General features: G+C 38.2%; 1 long non-coding RNA gene across 1 annotated transcript in view; it reads left to right on the top strand.

Moving 5' to 3' along the window:
* LOC145554598 (uncharacterized) overlaps nucleotides 1-16,936 on the top strand; it is a 91,355-nt gene extending 74,419 nt beyond the window's left edge. The window contains exon 3 of the long non-coding RNA XR_014090591.1: nucleotides 10,146-16,936. This is a non-coding gene — a long non-coding RNA (uncharacterized LOC145554598). The remainder of the gene's footprint in view (nucleotides 1-10,145) is intronic.
* Nucleotides 16,937-23,142: the final 6,206 nt, after the last annotated feature.

Raw genomic sequence — 23,142 nt, 5'->3', positions numbered from 1 at the left:
TTTCCTGTGTTTTATATCTGATTTTATCTGTGAAAGGTGCTAAACAAATACAATGTACTTACTTAAAATCATTCTGGTTCACTCAAAAGTGCAATTACTTAATTTGTTTTAAGGCAATTGGTTTACAACATAATTTTAAGTGCCCTCGACTCGTTCGATGGGAGTCGGCTGTTCTGATTCGCCATGAGCATGACCCATCAGTGCTGGACCATCACCACTCTTCACTAGATGCAATGGTCGCTCAGTATGCTTCATAATAAGTTACATACAATGACCACAGCTTAGGCTAGTGTGGTCTGAAGTGCTTTTGGCCTAATTTATGCGTCTTAGTCTACTCTACTGTCCCCTCGATTGTAAAAGCTGTTGATGAAAATCTCATCATCTAGATTCTCCCTCTTGTGTCTGAACCTGGCTCTCATTCTCTATCAGATAATTCTGCTTAGCAATGATAGGAAGAGCTGACATCACAGGATCAAAAAGCAACGTCGCTGCTTGGCTAGAACTCTCTGTGGAAATGTGCATGAAGCCAAGATTTATGTTACTACATAGGCTTCATGTGCCGGCAAGGAACAAAAATAGTCCCAGTCAGAGCATGGCGCCAAACACAGATAACAAAGACAATGGGTCAAATCATGAAGACAAAAATGTAACAAATGTTGTTTTAAATAAATTCAGTGATATTTCATTGTGGATGTTTTGTCTCTCTTGGACAACAATGATACAAAAACATTGATATTCAAGTGACAAATCAGTTCATTATTTCCTCTTGGCTCTTTTTTTACCTCTTGTTTTCTGAGTAAACAGTTTTTAAACCAGAGCTTCCAAAGCCTGTTGTGAACTGTAGCTCAGCTGAGCTAAGATAGGAGCAGAGGTTTGCCTTGAAGGGCAAAGTGAACTGCATACATGGACGTGGAGAGGTGCATTAAAGAGGGGCAGAGGTGTTTTATGTAAAATTGAGCTTTATATCATGCTATAATAATATCCCCTCATTAAAACTATACGTAGAGTGTTGCCTTGACTCTCTTGTGGCAGCCGGTGCCTAAAAGCTTCTCTCTCACAAAGTACATACATACTTCCTTCCATTGTGTATGGCTCTGGATAAATGTGATTTTAGACAAGACAGATTTATGTACTTTAGGTTCAGGCAAAGTATCTACATTATTACATTTACACAAGTTCATCTGAAGTTATATATACAGTATTTTAAATAATTTTTGCCTTGCCAGCATTTGTATTCCTTTACTTATACTGCCCAATCACACATGACCGAAGTGCACATTATAGGCGATGGCATCAGTGAACAACTTTTAGGAAGGTAAATACTAAAGCTACTTTCCTTACTAAGGAGTTGGGAACTGTGTCTGGATGCCTAGCATGGACAGTGACTTCCACTGACCCAGTGAAGCTAGTAGTAAAATATAACCAAGTAATCAAACCTGACCCACAGAAATGTAATGGGAAAGATCCAGAAAAATGCTAAAACAGAGAACCACAAAACAAAAACAAATTAAGTAACCCCCAGTCTGCAGAAGATTATGTCTGTATCTTCCACAAGTCTCCAAGGTCTCTGCTGAAGTTTTTTTACAGCTACAATTAGTGGATTCTATATGAAAACATTATTTTACAAGATCCCACCATCATTAGACTCTGAGTTTCAGTGTTTATTCCCAGACAACATAATAATTATTTCGTTAGCTGGTACATTGGTCCTTTGTGTCCATCTAAATCCAATTAGATTGAAACTGTGGAGAAAACTCCACAGTTGTGCTCCACTTGCAGTTACACACAACATAGAAACATGTTCACTTTTTTTTTAAGTAAACACATTTAGAAAATTTGAAGAAAGAAATCTCACAGAGCAGATTGGTCATGTCAAAAAGAAACATGTATATGATGTTCTCATTTTTTAGTTTATTTTATTTGTGTGTGTTTGTGTGTCCTTAAGACTCCACAAAATGGTCAGTTTCTATGATAATAAATAAATTAATTAGTAAGTAGCATAGTGTATAATATAGCAAATACTTTATATTAAGTATATAAAATGGTGAGAGTTTGCTCCTTACTTTTACAACTTTAAAGTCTTATTCTATGTCGCTCTCAGTAGATCTACACTACTCCTTTTTTGCTATGTTGTGGTTGTTCTCACTGAACAACCTAAGCATGAATTTGTACCACAAACAACAGATGCAGAAGTGACAAAGAGGAAGACAACAATATTTTAGAGTGAAAACTTGTTCAGGAGAACTTTTGAACATTAAGAATCCATCGCATGGGTTAATGTCTGACTAATATAAGCATAACACTTTCAATTAAAAGTTGAGTCAACTTAAAATCTTTTGCAATGTTGTATTATTTCAATATGTAATGTATTCAATGGCTTAAGTTTATTGTAATTTTTTCTAAGTTGATTTTAATAGAAATATCTTAGAAAGACAAATTCTTATATTTAATATATCTGAAACTTAAATCCTAGTGATAATTTGAGTTGACTTAACTCAAATTATCTGTTACAATAATTTCAGTCTACCTGTTCAAAATCACTTTCAAGAGAAATTTAAACAAGAAAAGCAAAGCAAAATTGTATTTGTTTATTTGTTGTTATTTTTTTATTGTTATTATTTCACTTTGCAAGTTTCAGCTTTCAGCAACTGGAGAAGCCAGGGAATATCTCTTTCTTTTTAATTTTTTTTTCTCAATGCCACAACAAGTTGTCTTCTGAGCATGACCTTTGTGACCCTTCCTTAACCAGCTCCTACAGGCATGTCAACATGGATTTCTGGTGGATAAGAAGATTTTAACAAGCCATTTACTAATACACTGCCTCAAGTATGCAGTACATCAAACAGTAATGGTAAACATCTTTATGCTATATGTTGCATCAGGAAGACTAAGGAAATAATTTTACATTGTCACAAAGCCTTTCACTTCCTTTTTGATCAAAATTTGACATTGGAAATTCTTCATTCATACAATATGTAAATAATAAACTCAGGGTTAATGCAGTAATGTAAAATAAAAACAAGGAGATGATATGATGATATTAAGTAATCTTGATAATTTAACAAAGCGGTGGAGAGTTTGTATGTCAGTGAAGCAGTCTTTCATGTGTAATTCAGTTTATTCATGTATGGCTTTTGTTTTTTATAATCATTCAGACATGTCAGTAGATGTGTTGGCCCAAACCAAAGTTCTCCAAACCTCACTTCCACTTTTTTGCATCTTTGCCTGGTTTTCTGCCTTCATTTTCATCCCCCAGTGAAGTCAGGAGTGTTGGTAACAAATTGCTGTTATAAAAAAAAAAATATTAAAGGCTGCTCCATGTTCAAAAATATCATACTGAGCTATTTTTCCAGGAGATATGTTTCTCTCTGTTCCCTTTGGCTTCTCCCCATTTCTTTGTCTCAACACTGGCATTCCTCCTTCTCCTTCCCTCAATTTCTCATTGCCATTACAGCATTTATGGGTCTGAATGCTGATGACAGCTGGGGATGTGGCAGTTCGCCAAGAGCAGGGAGGGATGGAGAGATGAAGACGCCGGAGAAAGAAATATCGGGAGAGTGAGGGAGGGAGGGTGGTGAAAGGGACAGAGATTTGCAAACAAATTTAATAACTAGCCTGCAGAATGGAATGACTTTGCTAGCTTTAGAATTGCTCAACTCAGTGAAAGAGCGCACGGAGGAGGGAGTGAGATATTGAATAGAGCGAGGGTGGAGATGGGGTGGGCAGATGCTATATTAAAGAACTGAAGAAAATTTGAAACATGTCACATCAATTTCAGCCGCTGCAGTTATCGGGGCGTTTGCTTTACACGTGAATACTTGGGCGTAAAATAGTAAAAGGCAGGACAGGAGGGGAGAGTGAAAGTGAGAATTAGGCAATGTCAAAAAAATAAAAAACAAAACTGAAAAAGATAAAAGCACACATGGGAAAGAAAGGAGTAGTTTTTATGATGACAGAAGCAGATGGAGATTAAATCAAATTAGGGGACTGAAACATTTTCTTTATATGAGAGCATGTAACTCCAGAACACATGAAAGTTAAATTCCAGGATTTTAGGATCCTGTAAGATATATCTTTAAAAAAGAAAAAAAAATACATATTATGTATTTTCTAAATGGCTTCTAAAGTTTCTTTTTAAGTGAGTCCCAAAGATGTTATGTTAGTCGTTGTCAGAGTCTGCCTAGAACTCCCTGTCATGCCTTGTGACGGCAGCTTCAAAACAATTTGTGGTTTATCTCACATTTTGAGACAATGAAACAGTGTCTCACAGTTTACGATTGCTACCGTAAACGTAGTGATATTGATACCATAGACTCTGTGATTATTGGGCTAATCATGTGAAACTGATGAGCCTAAAACAAAAAAACAATTTTTTTTTTTGTCTATTGTGAGCAGAAATAATAACATTATGATTATGTCGTCATTGGGTTTCAGATTACACGTTTATCATGTTGTACACGTCATCGGGCAGAAGGCAGAGGAGCTTGATTTTTTTCACAACCAAGCTCTCTTCTGCTATAATGTCACAATGTAGTGAAAGTTTTAACAAATACAGAAGAAATATTTTTTAGTAAAAGTTACATGCTGCAGCTTTAACTTATCAAATTCCCCCTTGTGCGTGGTAAATTTACCTCTGATATAGCTAACCCAAAACAAGAGAAGTTTGAGCTGATTTAACTTCAGAGAATGTCTTTTTTATTCTGCGTATGCAGATATCTGGCTTCAACTGTATTAGAACAATTTATTCTTTATATGGCCATTTATTTTATATTGTCTAATACTAAAATATATTAAAGAAATGAGCATTCACTTCAAGGTTCTTTAAGTTCTTTTGTTTACCACAAAAACTTGTATATCCGTGATCTAGTGGGAATACTGTAATTCTACAGCGGTACCTGTTTCCTACCCCATCACTTCTTTTCTTTCATTCCCTTTAAAATTTCTCCTTGTGAAATAATCAATAGCATGTTGACCTTTGATAGGACAGTATCAGTAGTTATGCCATTTAAGTTTAACACCCATTCATGTACAGACACATGAATGTGCAGCAGCTCAGTTTAAAGGAGATGAGTGAAAATTCACAGAGCTAAACGTGACAGGAAGCAGCAAGCGGTAGATTTAGTGGGAGATTGAACCAATTGCATCTCTAAGAACTGCTAAATAATTCTGGTCGAAAAGCAAAATTATTACAAAAGTTAACTTGAAAATATACATTTTCATTGCAAAGGGGTTTGCGCATTGCAAATTGCAACAATATTTTCAAATTAGAAACACAGATTAGAAAATATGCCTGCAATATTAGGAGAACTCATCATGCAGCAAAGTTTTATTTTACAAGAATTTTGAACAGTGAGACGAGTTTGTGTGGGAAGCGGGTGAACCTCGACGGCGCAGGGGATCAGGAACACAGAGAGGAAGCAGATGAAAGGTGGTGAGCTGAGGAATATAATGTGCAGGGTGAGATATAGAGATAAGAGTGTTACTGGAGGTGGTGTGAATGTCCGCCAGGGAGGAATGAGTGGAGTCTCAAGGGTTGGCTTGTGAGGGGATGTGGTTGGAGATGTGAGTGGGTTCCAGGCTGCTCGAGCAGAGACCGAGAAAGAGACCTGGAGCCGCTGGAGCAGAAGGATCTTCGGAGGTTTGCAGCAGGCCGGGCAGTGGAGCGTTGTCGGACACATGGACAAGTAGAGCAAGGTTCCCTTAAAAAGTCTTATCAGGCATTGAATTAATCTAAAAATAAGGTCTTAATTTGAATTAAAATATCTTAAATCAATCTTTCAGAGGTCTTTAGTAGGATTAAGATTAGTAAATCTGATTTTATGATTGTAATTCATTTAAATAATTGGCAGTATTTACTATTATTGATTAAATAAGTTACCAACGCCTCTTGCTGTAATGTGACACAATCCCAATAACGAAACCAAGTGATGTTGTTGCGGCCGGGTCTCTGACATGAGAAGACGCTCGTCGTTCATGTCAGAGTCCTGGAGTGTTGTGCTTGCCTTTAGCTGCAATATTTAAAAAATGAACAGTGACTGCTTTGTTAACCTCACTACTGGTTTGTTAAAGATGTTCTATGTTCCCCAAGGTGGAAAAGAAATGTAAGACTCAGAGAAAAAATTTAGACTTTTTACAGAAGTAACGTTCTTTGTTTTGACGAATGAAAATGTAATTAAGATGTTGAATGAACACAAAGATCTCATTCTAGGAGCCAATGAAAATGTGGCTAATGTCACTAATCAGACTATGTTCTCTAACATCTAAAGAGGAATGGGAGAAAATCTTATGATTCATAGCTATTTTTACTACCATGCTCTTTTATTATTATTATTTCTTTACTGGTACTACTTCCTTAGTGTTTCAAAGTCAAAGTTAAGGATTTCTAAACTTTTGGTGCTCTTCTGCCAAATTCCCAATGTTGGAGAGACATCAGAAAACAACATCCACACTATCTCAAGCCACATTTTTCTATCTAGGCAGGGAGGAATTATAAATTATAAATTAACTCCAATTTATAATTTTTTGCACTACTGTGTGCTTCTGCAAAAGCAACTAAACTGAGGTCCACAGATCCTTGTCCAAATGACTAAGTGTTCACTTGCATATTGTTACTGCGAGTCAATATGCAAAGACAAGGACAAGTTAAACACCAAAGAAATTATGCATTACAAATAGACTTTTGCTAAAACACAATTGAACATTCTTCCTTATAGTCCACACCCACATGAACGCAGATACACACAATTATTTTCACACTGACAATAGCATTTTCTCCGTACATTAACAGCTAATATTTTCTGGGGAATGTGCTGATTTTTTTTTATTTTTATTTTTTGCTGACTTTTTGCAACAGAGTCAATTTAAACACTTACTCTCTAACACATAGTGCACGCCCCAGAAGGCTAACTGCTACTTTCACAAATTATCTGACTCCATGATCTACCAGAGATTTCCTGGGAACTGACTGGAAAACCTCTGCAACAACTGTGGAATTAATGCTGCAGATATTCATGTTCTATACAAATTCTGCAGAGCATCTCTGTAAAAGTCAGGACCCCAGAGCTTGTAGAAAAATGCCATACACACAAAATTACTTTTCTAATTTTACAAGCTAATTTATTTTTGTAATGTAACACGAATAATGATGAGCTTAATTGTCCAAAATATGTCACTGCTGTGTTAACATTTTAGCCTCGAGGGGCATCAATTTGCTTAATCGCAACTATAATGATGATAAATTTCTATTTAAGACATTTTACCAAGAGAAAACAATGCATAATAAAAAGTAGTACTTGAATATTTCTTAAGTGTGAATGCCCTATTACAAATCATACATGCACAAATTTTCAAATTCCCATCAGTGTTTAGAAGGTCTGTCTGAGTTTGCATGCATGGATTCTCTCCCACAAGTCCAAAACATGACCATTGGGTTTGTCTGTATTGACTTAAGTGTGCTTGTGTGTGCGCGTGTGCGTGAGTGTGTGTGTGTGTGTGCGTGTGTGCGTGTGCGTTCGCGTTGGGGTGTGCGTGCATGTGCGTGTGCGTGTGTGTGTGTGTGCATGCTTTGTTGTTTCTCCTATGTGTCCCTGTGTTGCCCAGTGATGGGCTGGCAATGTGTCCAGGGTTTACTCTGCCTAACACCCAATGAATGATTGGACACCAGCCCACTAGCAACCTTGCAAGGACAAGTGGGTACAGGGAATAGATAAATGGATGGACTCATCTACCCATCATCGGTGACCAATGGTGATGTCCTGCTAAAGCAAAGCATGCTCCACTGTGTGATGCTGCCATGCCGTCACCATTTGGGACTTTCAGTATGTTTCTGCCATTCACATAGTGTGTTGCACCTGGGCCAAAAAATTGTATTTCGATCTCACCTGACCAGAGTGCCCTCTTCATCTGCATATTTGTTGTGTCCCTACTTGGCCAGTGGCAAACTGCAGTAGCTATCTTTCAACAGGGACTGTCTTCCTGCTAGACTTTTAATAAAGACCAGACTGTGGAATGTATGACTGATAGTTTTCCTAAAGGTTAAGTTCAGCAGTTGATCCATAAATATACTGGACTTCTTTTCCTTTATCTGATAGATTGCCAGCCTGTCCGTTTAGGTTCAGGGAGGTGAGTGCATCTTGTTTTTTTTTGTAGTGGTAGTGTTTTACTTTTTTTTTAAATATGAGCAAAATATTTTCTTTTCAATTTTCCTAATGTAAAAAAGAAAAAGAATAGTCCCAGGCTAAGACCAGGAGGCAAAGTCACAGTCTTAAACTGTTAGTTGTCACGTCCTCACTTGTGCCCTTCCAAAACCCAATTAAACTGTGTCTGCTTTCTGACCACCCAAATTAAAAAGGAAAAAATACTTCAATAAGATTGCATTTAACAACCCTTCCAAGCTAGCCTCAGGCTATGAGTCTGTTTATGGTTCAAAATGTCTGTGTATGAATGTTCCTCTGTGTCTGTGTGCGTGTGTGTGTGTGCGGGGGTGTGCATGCGTGTGTGTGTGTGTGTGTGTGTGTGTGTGCGCGTGTGCGTGCGTGTGCGTGTGCGTGCGTGTGTGTGTGTGTGTGTGTGTGTGTGCATATGCCATTGCCTTGCATTAGCTCATGTCTCTTTGAATTCTTTATGAGTCTGCTCTGTGTGGTTTAATTTTGTCCTGGCACTTATGACTCATTGAACACACATGCACCATCAAACAACGGCAAATACTTGGGCACACATCTTAATAGAGGCTTCAAGTCGCTGGGCAACAGACCGCTCACTGACTATACCTCTCTTAACTAAGTGGAGGACCCTTGTTAAGCCTTTACAGCACACTCAGACTGGGCTAGTTCTGCAGAAGAGTTGGCGGAAAAATGACCACCACCAACTCTTCACTTATGAGGGTCCATCTACCATTTCTACCTATGCTTTTTAGGACATGATTAACACCAGGGTCAGTCTATTTGAGAACTGGTGCATTTATATCATGAGTCACAATAAAATGATATATCACTGCTCATACTCTTGTTTCACTGAATTGGGTTCTGTTTGCACCAGACTTAACAGGCAATTTATTTTACAGAGTCAGAAAAATCTAAACAAAGTCAATTTTTCGTGCGGCTTTGTCTTTGACACACATGAATACAAACACAGACAGCTATTTAGTGACAGGTGAGGAAGAGGATTTAAATGACCACATGCAGTTGTCCTTGCACATGCTAATTTGCTACAACAAGAATGAGTTTCATACAAGCCTGTAGAGGAAGTTTGAGAAAGAGAGCGATAAGGGATCCTTTTATTTGTTTTACCCTCATTGTCCCCTCGACTCCTTGATGGTTGTCTGGCTGTTTGCGTTCGGTTTTGTTTGTTAAGTGACGTGGCACGATATTTAAGTTTGTGGAACATGCAGCAGATAAAGGTCATTTGCATCACTTTTTCTGGGCTTTATAGACACACTCATTTACAGGATCAAGACATAACAGTGTGCCGTCATAAAGTGATGGAGCGCTGGAATTATTCGATAATCCTGCACCTCAGAATCATCAATGCTGGAGAATATATTTCTAATCTTTTTATTTTATTATTATTATTTTTATTTTATATTCTCTAAATGTTACAAATACTTGCCAAGCAGTGCTTTCTATTATTATATGTACGCCTCCTTCTCGCCACAGTGACCAAAGACATCTTTGCATGCCACTTCTTTTCAAGCATACCAAATATAGACGCAAGCACAGCTTTCTGTTGATCAGCATACAGTATGTTTTACATATTCATGACGCAATCCTGTTTGCGTGTTGTTTGTAGAGCAAGTTTGCACCTGTTTTTGTACCTGCAAACCTTTAGGCCCTAAGTGTGCTTCTTTGAAGACTTGATTCATGTTGGCCTGCCTGCTGCATATGATTTTCATAAATGATTTCATGGTCTTTTTGAGTTCTGAAAGTGGGTTTGGCAAATTGAACATGTCTATTACAGTTTTTTATTTTTCTGCATTAGGCCTATTGTATCACATCTGCGAGCATCAAATTGCCTTTAGATTAAAAAAAAAAATACACAAGTAGAATAAAATATTTTACTGTTGGATTTTTGTGCAGGGATGTTTCTCATAAGTAAGAAGCCAAGTAGTTTGCAATCTCATCTTTTTCTTATTTCTATGTTTGCTCTAGGTGTGGTGACTGTAGCAAATGACAGATGGAGGTAATCAATGCAACGCATGACTCCTGGTAAGCCCCTCTATCCTGTTCCCATGCATTACTGGCCTGTCTTCTTCATTGTCTATTCAACTTATCTGGTTTCCCTGCATAAATAATGCTTTCTTTAGCTTCCTATCTCCTCCTCGCTCTGCCGAAGGCTCACATTATCTTTCCATCCATTCCCAACTGCCACTTCACTCAGCCTGTACTTTAGTGTAATTTTCTCCCTTTGCAGCATTTCAGCAAGAGCACCGTTTTCTTCCGTCACTCTGAGCTGTGCATTTAAGAACAATGATTATTCTACATTCATAGGATATTTTTTTCTAAATGTAAAAAGTCTGAAAAAAAAACAAACATTTCTGATGTACTATTTCTGGTTTTTCACTTCAATGTTCTAAAAATGGGTGCTCCTGGAAAATGGGATTCACATAAAGGAATACTTTGTTTTATCTGTAAATTGCTCACTACTAGCTCTTAGGCAGTACACTAATGACGTACCCCAGGATTTGAAGAAAAAAGAAAAAAATCTACCCTGAAATATTTTTGTGACTATTCACTAGTCACTCTGCCTCATTAGCTCAGTGTTTCAATACGATGCTTAAGCATCTCATCTGTGTCACTCTACGTTTGTTCTTAATGTATATCTGCATTTACACAAGTATGTGCATGTGTGCATTTTCCTGCATTGTTCTAAGGAATAGTTTGCTATACAGTATGCTAAAAAATAAAATGGTAACATCATTATTTTGTCACATTTTGCGTGCCAGGCCTATTTTAATATTTGCTATCGCATTTACACATTTTTGTATTATTATTATTGACAAAGGTTATATGGGCAAGAGTGAAAAAGAATCAAAATGATAAACACTTGGGTGTGTTTTTCATGAAGTAACTTTTCTCTAGGGTCAGATGAGCAATAGAATTAAAGTGGTCATTTATCGCTTTACTCTCATATGTTTTGTGCACTCAATCCAACCCTCCCATCTTTTCCAAAAAGATGTTCTGTTGGATTCTGAAACAGAAAGTGATCCTCTCCATTTTGAACATGGAACTCCATCGCTCTGTGCATCCTGCTGTTCTCACCTGCTATTGGGGGTAGGACCTCTGTGGGGATTTTGGTAATGCCTGCAACTACCACATGTTCTGTATTATTGTTAGATGTGTCTTTCAGATTTTTTGGCCTTTGGTTCCCTCAGATACTGAGGCCAATCTGCCTCTGTATGACAGTTCATGCTGGCAGTAAGTGTGCTTCTTTCTTCATTCTGTCTCTTTCTGTTTTGTGTCCGTACATCTTTGTCAGCTTCTCTACCTATTTGGCTTCTGCAGCTTGGCCTTCTACTCCCTGGCACGGTTCCTGGCAAAGCTGCAGCTCATCTGCTTGTGACCATGCAGGATATCTGCAAAAAGCTTCCCAACACTCATCACCAGATAATTGTTTCTAGCCAGTCAGGAAATGCCCCCAGCCTCGGTCCAGTTCTCTCTATATACTTGGCATTGTTTTTACCTCTTTCTACCTTGTGAAATGCTCCCATTCAGGGGTGGACTGGCAGTCCGATGTACTGCTGAGCCGATGCACATATATGGGCTGGCTGTTATAATTTAATCAATTAAGAGGACAAACAGCTATACTGAGAACGTAGCGTGTCCCAGGATCAGGAGTTGATTCATGCATAAGCAAATTTAATCCTGTTTGCAATAAACATAACTTATTTTTGACAGATATGCTTAATGCTAATTTAACTAATACCATAAAAGAAAAAATGATCATTAATCCAAATGGTTAAACTCTGCTTTTTCCCATGATGACTGTCGCCTTTCCATCTGACATTGTAATTTGGGGAGGAAAGGACAAGTTGTTAAAATGTGGACAAATGTTTTTGTGGAGGGTTAAACGTTGCACATTTTGATCTGTTGTATCCATAATGGCAGAATATTGCGATCGGCAATATATTGCAAACTTGTTAATAGATAAAAAAAAAAAAAGTCCAGTATATCTGGTACATTTGGGGACATGGTTCGATTGGGGTTGCCACATTTTGCCCGTCCGAGTCTGCTGTGACAGTGCACTTTGTAAAACAAAATGGAGATTCAGCTTTGTGCAGCGTCGCTCTACTGCACGGAAGAATCTCACAACCCCCAATTTCCTGTTATTTAACTTTAAAACTTAATTGTTCTTGTAAATACTTACCAGCAGTTGTAATGTTCTTTCATCTATTTCTGCCAGACCTTTAAACTCGTCCTTCTTTCACATGTGACCGCAAGCTATTTCTCCTGACATTCATACCTTGCCAAACAAACTAGACTTTTTAAAGCAAACAACATGGTAGGTGTGAATGTGCCACAAATAACTAAAGCTCAAATACTACTCACTAGACTTAAAATATAATCATTTGTTGCTTCACATGCTGACAAAGAACACATTTTCCATTGATTTTTATGATTTTGGATGTGATCATCATTTATTTCCAAAAAGGTTTTAGAGGATAAAAATCAGAAAGGCCTTTCAGCACTGGTAGTTTTTGTTAAAAGATAAAATCATTCCGTATTCCCAGAAGCCCGAGTCGCCTCCTGCCACATTCCCAGCGTTGCACACAACCTGTATTTGTCGTGACTGTTCCATCTGTTTAGCCACAACTAAACAGGCGGAACATTTAACAGATTGATTTTCACAGGAATGAAATGTGCAGGTGGCGCAGTTGGTAGAGTTGTTGCCTTGCAGCAAGAAGGTTCTGGGTTCGATTCCCGGCCCCGGTCTTTCTGCATGGAGTTTGCATGTTCTCCCTGTGCATGCGTGGGTTTTCTCCGGGTACTCCGGTTTCCTCCACAGTCCAAAAACATGACTGTCAGGTTAACTGGCCTCTCCAAATTGCCCCTAGGTGTGAGTGTGTGTATGAATGGTTGTGTGTCCTGTCTGTCTCTGTGTTGCCCTGCGACAGACTGGCGACCTGTCCAGGGTGACCCCGCCTCTCGCCCGGAACGTTAGCTGGAGATAGGCACCAGCACCCCTCCCGACCCCACCAAGGGACAAGGGTGTAAAGAAAATGGATGGATGGATGAAATGTGCAGTGGAGATTCTCATACCTGGTTCTCAGGGAAGGATGTGTGCGGCATAAGTAGAAGATGCGAGAGGAGATGGTCGCACCATTGATCCGAGGTTGGCAGGAGCTTGACAGATGCTTGGAGCTGCAGTTAAGCAGACTGTGCAGATCTATTTTGATTTCCTCAGCCAGGATTTGCAATCGCAGGACTCGTTACAGGGTGGACTGGCAGGTGAGCAGTGGATAGACAGGTAAGTGTGCATATTACCAGGAATGCTGCATGAATAGGATCCAGGTGAATGAGCTCTGCTGCAGACAAAGAGGTCACGGAGGAGGCAGCGAGCCTAAGCTCGACAGCCCCAGGGAGGAAACTCAGCTTTCTGGGGAGAGAAACAAGGAATTAGCGCCAGGACAACTGGAGCACAACATAAGGTGGAGACCAAGGCCTGATTACCCCTTGATAACAATATCTGTTATCTGTCTGAGGGAGCTGTATGCAACTTCCTTACAGAAAGTGATGACATACAGCTGCGCATGCTCCACCTGGCCGTTACACCCTGGAGAGAAACCTCACAGCCAAACAAGCAACCTGCACGCAGGTAAGTGGATGTGGCAATTTTAAGTTAAAATGTTTCTCAAAACTGATAGAAATGGAGTAGATTGAGAAATGGGATGTGGGCCAGTGGAGCCAGCACAGCCAGCCTCTCATGCCAAGTGACTGGTTGTTCCCATCGGGAGGAAACTCAGCAACAGAGCACTGCAACCAGCAGTTTCCCTCCAAAACAGGTGGTGGCAGACAAGAAAAGTTTGGTCTGATTTAACTTCAAACAATAAGAAAAAAAAAAGATGTATGCAAACTTCTGGTGTTGACGTTACATCAAGTTTTGCATATTAAACTATGTTGGCCTCATAGACAAGGTTGCACGTTGATATTTAAAAACTAAATATTTTCATTCTCATGTTATGTAAAATTAGATTAAGGTTTTGATATACACAAAAGTTGAAAAAAAAGAGATGTCAGTTGAGGCAACCACAATGTGCCATGAACATATCTTTCTGTAATGTTTACATCAGCATATTTAAGTGCTACATGCTGGACTCCAGACTACTGATCCAATTTCCAGTTCAAACGACGCACACTTTAAAATTATTTCACCACTAAACGCGAATGACAAAGGTTCAGAGAAATGTATGGTCCCTCCTCTATAACTTTATTTAGTGTGATTATTTATGAATGAAAATGATCTGTTACATAATGCATTATTCGTTAAATGAAGGTGTGTATCAAACTTAACCTTTAAATTAGAACATTTATCGTGCAAGTGAAACTCAGCTGGCAATATGAAGACTATAAACTTCGTGTGCATGGACATAATTTTACTGTTGATATATATGCATGTCCCAACAGAGCAATGGAGAAATTGCTATATTTATCACTATTAAATATAAAGCAGTGCATGGCATACAATTCAGCAGTAATGAAGACTCAGATAAATGTACTTCTAATGTTTGCTTTCTCCCTGTGCAGCTAGGAGTGGTGCAGCGGCGTTCAATGTCAGTCCTTTAGGGCCGGTAGTCAATTTTTTTTTTGGTTTCTCATGTAGGACAAGTCAGATTGAGGAGGAGCAGCAAAGTGCAGACCTTTGTAAGTTATTATATGTTTCCAATTTAAAGGTGGATCACCTATCAAAGTGGTCATGAAAAAGTTGATTGCTCTGTTGCTCTTCATTTTTGATGAGCAACCGGTAATTAAAAGTTTGGAGAAATATAGTTTTATGGCAAAAGGATGTGGCAGGATGTGCTGTGGTGGTGGAGGGGTTAAGCATAACCCACATGTGGAGGCCTTAGTTCTCGAAGCGGCCGTCGCAGGTTTGATTCCCGGCCTGGTGACCCTTGCCACATGTCTTCCCCCTTCTCTCATTACCTAATTTCCTGTTAACTCACTATCAAATAAAGGCCACTAGAGCCAATAAAACCTTGAAAAAAACGAACATGCAGTCATGAAAAAAATAAAAAAAAAGGGAGATTGTGTGCAGGAGAGTGGGTGTGAATGTACGTTGTCTCCCTTACCTTCCTCTTCTGAAAGGCATGACGGGCAATTTTGATCCCCATTTTAACATCATCAAGAGCAATCAGGAGGAGCGGTTTCATGAGGCAGACGTCAGATGGTTAACTCACCTTGTGTAGAAACCAGGCCCTTTCTGTTGCTCTAACTTCTGCTGAATCTACTGATAGCACTCTGCCTCAGAGTTCCTATTTGTGATCCTCTGAGCTGAAGATGAGGACAAAAGGATTCTAGCTCCGAGTCCATGTTTAATTCTCTTTTTATTGCTCCATCTACATCTCTTGGAACAAATGTTAATTATGTTGTTCATCTAAATGACTGTTCACAAAGCAAAAATATATGAAGTTAGGTTGTTCATTCAACCTGATGAATGAACAACAATACATTTCTGTTTTTTGTTCCTCCTTTTATGTTTTACTTACACCATTAGTAATGCAATAATTACTAACGCCAAAATGTAATATTAGTAATAATTTTGTTACTAATTTTACTGTGGTAAGAGTTAAGAAGTGTCTTAGATTATTAATTTTCTTCTTTGTTAAAAAAAATGTAAGTAAAGTTTGGTATGACATTGTTTAGTTTAGGAGGAAAACTGGATGCATGCATGCTTTTCCCATTTAATTATTGTTCTACAAAAACCATGTGAAACATTCTTCCACTTTCATAACTCCAATAAACTCCTTTTTCTCTGCAAGGCAGTTTGTGAATCACAGTGTCCAGCAATAGGACAAACACTCACTATTCCTTCCTGGTGGATCTATGTCAGCAGGTGATACAAAAAGGTCAACGTGTTTGAACTTCCCACGGAAGTAAATCCTCTGTGTCTTCCTCCACCTGGTGTGAGGTTGAGGTCAGGCGAGATGCGCTCACCAAGAAACTTTAAGATCTCTTCCCTCTCTACTTCCTCCCCATGAATGCAGAACACAGATAAGATCCAGTGTCTGAATTTCTTGAAGTCAGTTATCTGTCTGCTCTCTGTGATTTCTACAAGGTTCTGAGGCAGCAGCATTCTGTCATACGATCAGATGGATTCCTGCAGGCTTATCGATTACTTTATGATATCAGTCTTACGATAGTACTACTAGCTAGTAATAGTAGTATTTCTACACCAGCACTATTAGTGGTGATGCAGTGGTGTTTGCAGAGCTGGTGCAGTTCTGGTGTATTTTTACATAAAAATAAATACATAAAATACATGTATTTTTCTGATTCCAAATTAAATAGTTTTAAAATCGAAGCTTTAACTGTCAATTTATTATTTCCATTCCTTGTGATTCTACTTTCTTTCTCCCATGCAAAATATTGTGATTTACGTATTTAAATTCTCATTTTAACGCCACTTTTCTCCCCACCGACCCGCCCAGAGATAATTGGTAATGGATAATTATCAGCACTCATCATGAGAATGACTGCTACACAGCCCGGTACTGCTCACCCGTCTTTCTAAGAATTGACTTCCCAAAGTGCATCCAGCAAAGACATTTAATGAACCCACAAAGGTAAAGTCAATTCAAAGCAACAAAGTACATTCGATATTACTTCGACTGTAATAGGGAGGGTGGCAAACGCAGGTCAGCATAACAGATAGATCGTGCAACTGACTCCCTTGAGCCAGCAGGTTGGATACTGCATCCATTATGACAGCTATGGACAAAGGTAAAAACATGAGGATAAGGTGGAACTTTTTAGAATTTCTTTAAGATGCAGAGTACAAATGTGCAAAATAAAAAGACAGTCAATTAAAAAGGTAATTTTGGCGGACAATCGAACTAGTCTAGACAGAAAGTAATGTATTTATCGAAACCATGTGGAAAAATTAACAGAATATATTGAACATAGTGTTTGATGTTGCATCCATAACTCAGATTTGATTGCTCTTGTCTTAAAATTCAAATTGGTCTCTGTAGTTTGAGCAGAATTGCATGGAGGAGAGACAATAGGCTGATTTAACCCACTGTCAATGAGGTAAATGTAAATTAAATAATTTAACAATTTTAAGGAAAACAATTTCTATTTAGCTAAAATATCTATATGTGACTATATATGCATATATGGACTTAATGTGTGTTTTCTGGCCTTTTAGGTCAGGGTTTTTCCCCCTTGTTATCACCTGATGACTGAAGATAATGAGCTACCCTCACACCACCTGGTGGTAGGAAACATCCATCCATCCATTTTCTTGCACCCTTGTCCCTTAGTGGGGTCCGGAGTGGTGCTGGTGCCTCTCCAGCTAACATTTCGGGCGAGGGGCGGGGTCACCCTGGACAGGTCGCCAGTCTGTCGCAGGGCAACACAGAGACACACAGGACATACAACCATCCACACACACTCTCACACCTAGGGGCAATTTGGAGAGGCCAATTAACCTAACAGTCATATTTTTTGGACTGTGGGAGGAAGTTGGAGTACCCGGAGAGAACCCACGCATGCACAGGGAGAACATGCAAACTCCATGCAGAAAGACCGGGGAATGGAACCCAGAACCTTCTTGCTGCAAGGCAACAGCTCTACCAACTGCGCCACTGTGCAGCCCACTCAGGAAACAATCGCACCAAATTCTCAGGAACACTAAAGGGGAAAAAATATACATACAGTATAATCCCCCCCTTGATCTTGGACTTTCTTTGGACTCTGCGGAATGTGATTGACTTGTATTGTGTTTTGAAGTGTCACTGATATTTATTTATTTATTTATTTATTTAATTTCTTTCTCCATCACTTGAGCCAATTTGTTTATTTTTTGTTGTATTATTGTTATTATTGTCATTATTATTATTATTATTACTGCCAATCGTAATACATAGCAGTCTATTTCTGTATCAGAGATCTCTAAATAGCAGATATTATCTCTTCATCAGTCTAAATCATTCACCTAAATCATGACTCCATGCCATTCCTATTTCTGATCAAATTAAAGTACAAACTGATTACTTAAACAAAACAGTGCAGTCAGACCTGCGCACCCAAAAACAGCGTTACAATGTCCATACAGACAAATGCTTTGACAACCTTATCTTTTCAATATAATGTGTACGTTTTCTGTATCCTAACATAACTGCTCTTTGACGATGTTAAAGAAAATTTGAAGTTTAGATAAATATTTTTGATATTTAAAATGTGCTTAATAATGCAACCACCAAGCTGTGTTGTCTATGACTGGAATCCTCAGGGGACATGAAGGAAAAAAAAAGGATCCAACCTTACTTTTGCAAGATCCCGCCAAAATCGTGAGTTACAATTTCAGTGAAAAGTGCCAGTGTTAAGTTGATCATCTTTTCTCCATCAATAAGTGTTTCCCTGCAGCTCCGGACCACACAGGTGATGTTTAAGCTTTTATGGTGGCGCAGATCCACCTTAGCATGAGCATAACACACTACTTAGGGCCATCTTGAAATGATTAGTTGTGGTTTTTACTTGCGGTGGTGTAGAGCTGTGGGGGAAACACAACACAGATCAACGTAACATCTGTTAATCTGCCCACAGTCCTGTAGTCGGTTATTCATGAATTCATCCAAAACTGCCAAGTTTATGACTGGATTTGCATTGAATGTGTCCCCAAAGAACAAACTCTCTCATGAAAATCGAATTCTTTCAAGCTTTAAACACTAATTTGGCTGGTCTGGTTCATTTGAATCCAGCTGTGTTACCAGGTTGCACTGACAATAACAATCTCCATTATGAAAGCTGCCTGATCGAAGAAGACTATTTTATCAGAGAGATGTAGAGATATGACGATTTTTTTCTGTGGCAGCATGTCTTCTCTTTATTCAAGCTGTCACAATAGGGAGTTATAGATCAGCAGATAATAGGAAGCTGAATGTTATGTTTTATCCTTTTTGAAGATTCCAAATATGTTTGCGATGAATCATGTTGAATTAGAAAATGTTGGCAGTCTATCTGAAATCCCACAGTTAGCGCCAAGGTCTGCTAACTCTAGAGAGACACACAGAGATTGGTGTTTATTAGCAATGCAAACCTAACCTATTTGCTAATTGCCAAGATGGGTAAAATGTCAACTTTAATCATCTTGCATAAAATTAGTGGAATCCTGACTATTTTCTGATTGTTTGGAGAGTTTTGTAACGCAGTGCAGGACTGACGGTGGAAACAAATCCTGAGCCAGAAATGTATTCCATGTCCAGGAATAAAGTTAAGATGTGTTAAGCAAAGAGCATTGCTATCTTTATAGGACATTTATTATTAATTTATAGTTATTATTTAAAATTGAGCAAGATCAGCAAGATGTTGATGTCAGTGATGCTGTCAATTTCCAGAAGTTTTTACTCTGAAACTTTTTATCTGAGTCAAGGGATAGCGTGTGAATGGAAAACAGAGCGTTGGATATCCGCTGTGAAATGGCAAATTGACGTGAAAGTACAGTGCTTTGGACAAGTAAGGACCCTCGGGTGGCATGGGAGGCTCAGTCAGAAGACACACAGAGCAACGTTGGCGTGTTAGGATGTGTGTTTGTCTTCAGCTTGTTGTCTGTTTTGATAACTGCGAATCCGTATTTTACTAAAAAGTGTCTTATACACACACACATAAAAAAAAGCAGAAGTGCACCTTTAGTCATGAATATGAACGCAAACTTTAGACTTAAGTAATTTTCAGCCAGTCTCTCACACAGCAGGGCTCTGCTCATCATGGCAGTCTCATCTATCTTCTCAGTTTTTCTTATTACTTGGTCTGTGGGTCATAGACCCTGCAGATTTCACGGGTCTCTGCTCCTTATCAAGATCAATTCCATTCAGCTTCATAGAAGCTGAGACCTCTTATTACATAATTGAATTTGGGTTGATAATGAGAGCAGAGCAGATTTTCAGCCCTTGCGATCTGAGGAGACGGTGGACGGACCACCTGCTGCAGCTGCTAACATATGAAAAATCAGAGCAGAGGGGTACTCTCAAATGAACCTCGGTTCTAGAAGGGGTGACAGAACATATTTAACTCTGTGTTTCTAACTTTGTGAAACATCAGAATGTGCACCGTCCGCTTTAGTCTGCAGATCAAAATGTTTACATTGTCTGAGAAAATGTGCAACTGTTGCAGCACTTTTTTTCCTGCCACTTTATAAGTGTGTTGAATACTAATTAAATACACTAGGAATTAGAAGTACAACATTACATTGAGTAAGTTTTTGAAAAAAAAACAAAAAAAACTTTTAGGAGTAGATTTATTACACTGTATCTTTTATGCATTTGCTTGAGTGCAATTTCTGTGCAACTCTGCCACTGAGGATGTCATCATAGACCTGGACAATTATTAATTATGACTTAACAAAAAGATAAACAACAAATACATTTGTGATGGTGTCTTTTCACACCATCAAAAAAACAAACTACTTGGAATAAGATGTAGGAAGGTCCAAGTTTGACACCATGTTAAAGTAATACATACAGCAGTATGACAAATTCAAGACTATCCATTCGGTATTCAGAAAAAGCAGGGATACATAATGCAAGCTCGGCTTTTGCAAGATTGTGTAAATGTCTTGGTGTGTGTGTGGCTATGAGTGAGTGCGTTAAGCAAGCTGCTCTGCGTACATGCTGGAGTACAAGAAGAACTGAAAATCGCAACTTAAGTATGTTTGCCTCCTCCCATGAGGGCTCCTGTTTAAATTTACATGCCTGCAGAGAGTGTCATAACACATTCATGTCCCATAGCTCCACAAGCTTATAGGCTTGAGAGGAAAACTCTTTCAATGTGTTTCAGAATTTCCAAACATATAGTCAAGTTTCTGGATTTAATGCACAGCTCACTGTTTACTGTCTTGCTCATGTTTGTTAGTTTGTGATAATACTTGTACAGTTACTTTCTTTCTTGGCAAACATATTACTGGGTTAAGCAAACAACGATACACCAAGTAACAGCATAACACCAGACCATAGTGCCTGGGATAATAAATTAACCAGACACAAATTAATCAAACACAAAAAGAAGAAGTTTCCTTCATTGGTCAAAGGCTTGAGGACAAAATCAACTAAGTAGTACAAAACAAGTTTCTTTTTTTTACATGTAATTTCTGATATACAAAGTTTTAAGGCACCTAAAACCTTATTTTTTTATTCGGAAGGTGGTAAAAGTTTGAATAAATCTGTAGAATAGACTCAGAATATACACATAAAGAAAGGACAAAGGAAATAGACCTAAAACAATATCTTAAAATTAATATGCGGGTTCACCTCAAAACTGCCATAATTTCTTTTTTTATAATTTGCATCCTCACATGATCTTAAGAGACAGCTCATTTAGACCCCACAAGTTTTTATTTTTATTGTTTTTTACTTGTGTAGATGTGCACACACAAGACCAAATGTGGCAATCTAGTCTGATTAGTTAAATTATGTTTACCATATGGAAAAACTGGTTGTTTCATATGCCTGGAGGGGGTCGCTTACTTTACAAAAAATACATATTTATGGCATCCTAATTGCTGAATTGACTTGATTAAATTCTAGACTTCAACAGGTAAAAATAGTGCACAAAAATCGTAAAAATTAGCATGACAGGTGGACGGAGCCTGGTGCTGCAAGGTTGGAGACCTTGTCCTGTTAGGCGATGGGGCCTGGATAATACCCGTGTTAAACGGACGGTGGAGTCCAGCGACGACAGGCACTTTAATTCCGTAACAAAAGTATGTTGTTTTCTTTTTTAATCTTTTTTGTTTTTCAAAATCCCTTACTCTTTCTTACTGTTTATTCAATGTCACATCATATGCTGTTTTTAATTCTTTTTATTATGTAAAGCACCTTGAAATGCCTTGCTGCTGAAATGTGCTATACAAATAAAATTTGATTGATTGATTGATTGATTGATTGATTGATTGATTGATTGATTGATTGATTGATTGATTGATTGATTGATTGATTGATTGATTGATTGATTGATTGATTGATTGATTGATTGATTGATTGATTGATCAGGGTTGGTTCTGGCATCAAAGTAGACAGGTTGAACCTGTAGATAAACCTGGGTTTTATGCATTGGTGTGCAAGTGGAACTGTGTGTTTGGATTAGGTGTTGGCTTTGTGGTTGTAATGTGACAACATGCTAAAAAAATTAACGCAGCACATATGTAGCTTTTCCAGGCACTTTAACTCTCTTTGTCGCCGTTGTCCCTGTTCCTAAGGAATCAGAAGAAGCTGCTAAGGTCCATGTAAACCTTTGGTGCTAACTGATATTGCAGTGAATGTGGCAGTGAATGTGGCATGAAACAAAGAGAACTGAATACATTTTTATATTTTATTTTATTTATTTTTTATAAAAAGCATATCCCCTGTTTAGTTTCCCTTCACAATTATGCGTTACAAAAATATGTTTTGCAAATAGATGTTTGGTGAATCAGTCTGCTATGCAAGATATGTAAATAGAGAAACAAAACTTCACTGTTAATTATAAAATGACTTGTAATAAATTCATACCTCATCTCCATTTAAGAGAGCTATCCGTTTTGTGGCGCACTGCTTCATAACTGCGGATTGAGAGAAAACATCCATGCTGAGCTATTTTTTCTCTTTAAAAGCTTAGAAAATAAACTGAAATTAAAAAAGCCATTTCAAATCCAATCAAACCACATAGTATTGCACTCTTATTAATTTTTTTCGACCCATGTTATCACAAACAAACACATGCATACGGTAACATAAAGGGATCTTTTGAAAAAATATGTGCCTTCAAAGCATTTACTGTCCATTTCACAGGTCAGATTGGATTATTCATAATCACTTTATCTGCTTCAGAGGATATCAACATATCAACATGAAAAGAATACTTGACATGTTTGCTTTGCACTTTAAAGACAAACATGCACTGAAAAAACCCCACCAAAATCTCTTAGACACAACAATGTTATTAAATTAGATGGAGA

The sequence above is a fragment of the Poecilia reticulata genome, chromosome 13 (genome assembly GCF_904066995.2).
Source record: "Poecilia reticulata chromosome 13, P_reticulata-male-v2, whole genome shotgun sequence".
Classification (NCBI taxonomy): domain Eukaryota; kingdom Metazoa; phylum Chordata; class Actinopteri; order Cyprinodontiformes; family Poeciliidae; genus Poecilia; species Poecilia reticulata.
This window is presented reverse-complemented; position numbering and strand designations above follow the sequence as displayed.